Source organism: Lactuca virosa, chromosome 2 (assembly GCF_052849685.1).
Source record: "Lactuca virosa cultivar CGN04683 chromosome 2, Lactuca_virosa_CGN04683_v6, whole genome shotgun sequence".
NCBI classification, from domain to species: Eukaryota; Viridiplantae; Streptophyta; class Magnoliopsida; order Asterales; family Asteraceae; genus Lactuca; species Lactuca virosa.
In genome coordinates, this window is record NC_136427.1 from 246,412,732 (window position 1) to 246,419,892 (window position 7,161).

The 7,161-nt window shown below is 33.7% G+C and overlaps 1 pseudogene; it reads left to right on the forward strand.

Annotated features, from left to right (window-relative positions):
• The first annotated feature begins 2,064 nt into the window (after positions 1-2,064).
• Positions 2,065-5,533, forward strand: LOC145158373 (putative protein phosphatase 2C 4 pseudogene; annotated as a pseudogene).
• The last annotated feature ends 1,628 nt before the right edge of the window (positions 5,534-7,161 follow it).

Here is a 7,161-nt window from a genome sequence, read left to right on the forward strand (position 1 = left end):
TACTAAAACAGTCTACGTCCGCCACTGCCTAACAGGTGCTAGTAAGGTCAATGTATTATGTCGATGCACCAATTTGTAACAAACACATCTTATGCATGTATATTAGGTAAAATGAAGATGGGACTTATAGATTGAAGAATTAAAAATAGGATCCACGAGACTGGAAACAGTGATCGTATGATGGCCATTGTTGTCGCATCAAGACTTTGGCTAGTGTTCACAAGCATATCCTTGAATATCTTCCTCTTAAATATTAAGTTGTATATAGTTCTTTTCATCGACCTGTTTGTGCCAAATAGTGCTGATTAAATTCATCTTAATTTCTAAAAAATACATCCTAAAGTTCGTTCGGGTATCCTTGATCAAGATCTCAAGATGCTACAACTCAAAAGTGCGTATGTTGTTTGGATTACAAGAATGTTTGATGTATCATCAAAGGAAGAGTTGACTTATTTTGCTTTGGTCAACTGTCTTAACAAACAATATAAACGCATAAATATAATAAATTAACATGAAGTTAATAATAAACAAACTAACTATACTTCCTTAATCTGTTTTTCATCTAGTACTTTACAGATATTAAGTAAAACAAATAAAAATAAATACGTGGATGATGGATAGCAATGTGAATAAAAATGGAGGGTTAGAAAAAGGAAGCATGCAACGATTTTTGACCAATTTTAATTTACTTGATTTGCTCCTTTATTATCGTGTTAATTGCTTGATTATTTATGTATTAAAAATGGACATATTTGCGTTTATTTTTGTTTTCATCAGCGCAAATCAGAGCTTGGATCAAGGGAACCCAAAAGAAAAAGTAGTTAAAGTTTACATCACCAGCAGTTGATGGTCAATGGTCAACCAAACCATATCCACCGTTTTCCGTTGCCTCCACTATTTTCGGGGATTATTATTATTATATTTTATTTTGGTTTTTTTATCACAACAATGAATTTTAATTTTTTTTAACATTTAGATCATTGTTTTTTTCCATCAATTAGGTTATTAAGTTAAAAGAGTTTGAGTTTCTTGAGTTACAGGACTTTTTTTTTGTTTAACACACCGATATTATCTATCTTCATAGCAAACAATAAGAGTTTTTGTGATTGCTTCCTTCCTATTCGAATTTGCATTTCCAAGACAAAAGAATTAAAGAAGGCTCTAAAAGAATTTGCATTTCCAAGACAAAAAACACCATAGCAAAAAGTTTCATCTATCTCAGACAACAAGATTGTTTGTGATTGCATCATCCCAATGCGAATTTGCACTTCCAAGACAAAGAATCTTGTTGTCTACTATAAAGATAGATAAAATCGAAGCCAAAGACATATTTTGTTTGGAGACTATGACACCAATATTATTTGACCGATTCGTGAATTACATTACTGATATAACTGAGGGACGAGCCACATATCCTAATTAATGATTGTCTCATGTAGAATATCATGAGAAAAAACCTGAAAAAACTGATCATAAGGATTAAATGTCTACAAACTTGAAATTATATTACCCTATTAAATCATTTTTTCGGTTTAACCCGGAGTAACTAATTTATAAGGATTGAATGTGAACAAAAAAACAAATTAAATGATCAAATGTGGACAACAAAAAATAAAAAGTTAGTGACTAAATATATACAAAATAGAAAAAATATATTACTCTATTAAATCATTTTCTTTTATTTTTATTTTATCGCATAAGTGAAACAGTTTTATTAAAACACATTGACTAGGCGTTGTTTCAAGTTTGCATTCATTTCAGACTTATTGACTTAGTTATTCTAAGTTTGTCTATAGTAAATCGTTTCTTAATAGAATAGTTTTATGCGGTTTGATGTATATCGTTTCTTAAAGCGATTGTATGCTCAAAAGTCACTCTTTTCTGGAGGGATTATATCAGTGCCTTTTATAAATGATTATTGGTATGAAAAGTTTCCTATTTCCAAGACAACTATTATTGATGTTAAATATATAATTCAATTCATTTTATTCTCAATATATTCACAGTGTCTAAATTTGGATAACATCATCAATAAAAGAAAAAACGATATCGAAACATAAGTAAATGAGAGGTAAGATGTAAGCAACATTTACCTTCAAACATATGAAAATTTAAATAAAAATAAAAGGGATAATGACTTAAAAGGGTAATATACTTTTCGATTTGTACATATTTGGTCACTGAGTTTTTTTTCCGTCCACATTTACCCCTTCAACTTGTTAAACTGTACACATTCAGTCCTTATGACCGGTTACTCTAGGTTAGCCGGGAAAAATGACTTAACAAGGTAATATATTTTTCATTCTGTACACATTTAGTCCTTAATATTTTTGTACATATTTAGTCCTTAACATTTTTTTTGTTTCAAAATAAGCTTTTTTTTTGTACTCATTCAATACTTATGAATGATTTCTTTAGATTTTTCTCACGATATCTTACGTGGGACCAGTGTTGTAAAAATCGGTCTAGGCGGCCGATTTATCGGCGCCTAGGCATTTGGCGGCCTGCAACCGCCTACGAATAGGTGTTAGAGGGTTAATTAATCGGCCCTGGTCAATATCGGTCAAAACCGGTCCAATTCGGTCCAAATCGGACCAATTAGCCTTTGTTGAGTGATTTCTACGTTGAGCAATTTCTACAACCTTGCATGGGACAATCATTGATGAGGTGTTTGAGGTTGTTGATGCTTAAGTCCAAGACTGCTTGGTTGCGTAGGTCTTGTGGTTTGACTTAAGTCTTGTATTCTGAACGTTTTAACTTCTTCATACGATATCAAATTTTAACGATCTTTATATCCATGTGTTCATTTTTTCATTAAGATTACTCCCGTTAAAATGTAATATATTTTTACTTACGATTTTATAAAAAAAAACATTCATACATGTATTCATAAAAAACGTATGGACAGGGGCGGACGCAGGAATACATAGTAGGTGTTGCCAAAATGAAATAGGTGTTGTTGATACATGAAAAATAGGTATAAACGAAAAAAATTTGATAATTTTTCCACCGCGGACAGTAAAAATAGGTGTTGCCGGTGCAACACTGGGACCGGGCTAAATCCGCCCCTGCGTATGGATATAAAAAACGTAGGTAAAAATATATTATTTTTTAATGAGAGTAATCTAAATGAAAGTTGTAGTAGACTAAAATACGAACGCATGGATATAAAGATCATTCACATGGATATAAAGATCGTTAAAATTCGAGATTGTATGAAGAAGTTATGCCGTTCAGAATACATAACCTAAGCAACCAAGTAGTCGAGATCGCGATGGACATAAGCATCAAAAGGCCCAAACACCTCATTAATGAATGCCCCACGTAATATTTCGTGAGAAAAACCTAAAAAAATCATTCATAAGTACGGAATGAGTATAAAAACAAAAATGACTTATTTTGCAAAAAAAATATTAAGGACTAAATGTGTACAAACATATTAAGGACTAAATGTGTACAAAATGAAAAATATATTACCCTATTAAGTCATTTTTACCGGCTAACCTGGAGTAGCCGGTCATAAGGACTGAATGTGTACAGTTTAACAAGTTGAAGGGGTATATGTGGACGAAAAAAAAACTCAGTGACCAAATGTGTACAAATCGAAAAATACATTACCCTTTTAAGTCATTATCCCAAAATAAAAAGCCCACACATGGAATGGTCTTCTGGGCAGAAAGACTTTTTTATTAATAACATCGGGCATATAAAAAAAGAATAGAAAAACAAACTGAGTGGTCGTATACAACTTCCATTGCAGTGATCGGTTTTTTTTTTTTTTTTTTTTTTTTGTAAATTTCAAAATCAAAACATATAATAGTTATATGACAAAATTGCAAAAATGGTCCCTGTGGTATGCAAATTTTTGGGGTTTTAGTCCAAACCCCGAGTTTTTTGGATCCATGGTCCTTTTGGAGTGATTTGTATGTGCTTTTGGTCCCTGGACTTAACTCCCGTTAAATATGATCTGTTAAGCCCCCTCATGTGCCTCACACATGAGGGTAAATTCGTCATTTCATATGTAAGGGATCATTTTTGCATAAACCGTTTTTTGGCCCCACTGCCTGCGCTCTTCTTCCCCAACGTTCCCCAACGTCTCTTTTTTCTACCCGTCTTCTTCTTGAGCTCTGCTACAACAACAATGGTTCTATAAGCCAAAAATAGGCTTCCTTTCGGGGCCGATTGAGTGTGGCTTCTTATCGGGTCCTCTTTTTTTGGGTCCTCTCGAAAAGGGTAGTCTCGAGCAGTTCCAAAGAAGGTATTTTCAGGGAGGGTTTGTCTATAAACGTAGATCAAGAAAAAGGTTGTTGATTCATGTCATCCAGAGAGCGATTTCAAAGACGTTTGTAACCCATGAGCAAAACTCGATTGTTGCCCCGATTAATAAAAACGTGGGTTCTCTAAAGGTTCTAGATTGGATTGTTGGGGCTTCGGAGAAAAACAATGAATTGACTATTAGCAATGTTAATTTGAGCAGTGAAGGTAGTTTTTTTTTATGATTACGAGTTCATAAATCAGAGCCAGAATCTTCAATGGGCGTTAGGGAAATCTGGGGAAGATCGAGTACACGTCGTCGTTTCGGAGGAACACGGGTGGGTTTTTGTTGGGATTTGTGATGGATTTAATGGTCCTGATGCACCTGATTATCTGTTATCAAATCTGTACCCAACTGTTCATAAGGAATTGAAAGCTTTGTTTGTGGGACAATGAACTTGATTCCACGAATGTAACTCCTTCAGGGCAACAACCATTAGATGATACCAAATCCCAGGTCGAAAATCAACCTCAACAAAATAACCATCAAAGATATGTCGATCAGCAAGAGAGTTACCCCAGTGCAACCGAGGATTTTGAGAAAAGAAGAAACAAGAGTTCAAGAGTTAGGAGCCGAGGGGATTCAAAGAAATGGGAAGATAACCACCGGAGATGGAAGTGTGAATTCGACAGGGAGAGATTAGAATTGGATCGAAGATTAAAAAAGCAACTGAATTCCAATGGGTTAAATTCAATTAACCATTCAAATGTTCTAAAAGCTCTATCTCAGGGATTAAAGAACTCATAAGATGCATATTTTCAGATTGCAGACCAAATGCTCGCTGAAAATCCTGAACTAGCTCTAATGGGTTCATGTCTTCTGGTTATGTTAATGAAAGAAGAAGATGTTTACGTGATGAATGTAGGAGATAGTGGAGCAGTTTTAGCTCAAAAACCAGAGCCAGATCTCTAGAGACAAGATCTAGAGAGAATTAAAGAGGAAACATTGTATGATCTTGAGGTCGATGCCGATTTAGCCACTACAAATCCAACCCTAAACGCCTGCCAGCTCACAATGGATCGCAGTACCTCCATTGAAGAGGTAAAAACTAAAACCATTTTTTCAAATCAATGGTTCTATAAACCATTGTTGTTGTAGCAGAGCTCAAGAAGAAGAAGGGTAGAAAAAAGAGACGTTGGGGAACGTTGGGGAAGAAGAGCGCAGGCAGTGGGGCCAAAAAACGGTTTATGCAAAAATGGTCCCTTACATATGAAATGACGAATTTACCCTCACGTGTGAGGCACATGAGGGGGCTTAACAGATCCTATTTAACGGGAGTTAAGTCCAGGGACCAAAAACACATACAAACCACTCCAAAAGGACCATGGATCCAAAAAACTCGGGGTTTGGACTAAAACCCTAAAATTTTGCATACCACAGGACCATTTTTGCAATTTTGTCTAGTTATATAATTCTTTATTCAACTTATCGATAACTTGTAAGGCTCTTTTTTTGTACAAATAATGTTGAAGTATTTACATGAAGACATCCCCATCCATCTGATATGATAAAGATCTTGTTATAACCCCCACCCACGGCTTTTACAAATTCACTCCAACAAATATTATTATTTTATATTTTCCATATACAATACAATGTAACTATCACCCATATAAGTCCCCTATAAAACTTGTTTTTTTTCCTAAACCATCATCGACTCCCTGAAAATTTAATTAAAATGACTCAAATGGCTTGTTAAAACAAGTAATTTAGGTGCAAAATTTCGTATTAAAACAATATTTTTTATTTTTATTTTTAATAAAGCAAATACACATACCCGTTAATCCTACTCTTAAATCTATATCTTTATCTACCATTGGACTTAAACCGCTAACCGTTTTCGAGAGGGATACGTTTGTAATACACCTTGATACATAGAGTATGATTTTAGTATTGCGTCAACTGATGAGTATGATTTTAGTATTGCGTCAACTGAAAAACTACAAAAAAATTAATATTTTACCATCTTAGACGTGGAATTTCAAACTAGAGACGATAATTTTGTTAATAATGAAATCAAGATAAACCACTCAAGTTACATATAACTTTACTCTAAAGTCTAAAGCAAAATCCAACTTCTAAAAATCATTATAGAAGTTGAAATAATTAGAATTTGAAGTCAATTAGTTAATTAAAAAGATATATAGGTATAAGCATGAATGAATCCCCATGAAATAGGGGAGGGAATAGGGAGGTGAGTTGAGTGTGGACAAACGGTAAGTTTTTCACTTTTTCATGTTCCCTAATTTTCCAAAGGCTTCTTGTGTTTGTGTTATCGATGAGGATAAAATGCGGCGTGGCTTTTTCTTGTGTTCTTTTGGAAACATTAAGGACCCATGTGCTTCGATCCATCAATTTTGCTTTTCTATATAACCTGCAAATTTTATACATCGTTTTTACGTTTTTAAGTTTTAACCAATTCATATTTATTACATTATTAACAAGGAAAGATAAATTAATGTTGTTAAATTTAAAACGTCAGTTTCTATAATTGTACGAGTTTTTTAAATATATGTTAACTGTCAAAGAAAAGAAAGTTTACAAATTTATAAACATAGAAAATGAATGTTACATCAGTTTGACCAATTGATATAGCCTTTTCTACCCATTTACTTCATCCATACAAACACCAGGGAAGCAATGCTACCCAAAGTGCTTAAAATCAATACGAACCAAAATAGACGTGTCAATCGTGTCGTGTCGAAACAATAAAACTGGTTGAAAGTAATTGGTCATAATCCAACCCGTTTAATTAACATGTCATGTCGTATCAACATTTTTATTTTCGTGTCAGGGTATACCTTATACCTTGAAATATATAGTGTTATATGAGGTTGGAAACTAAA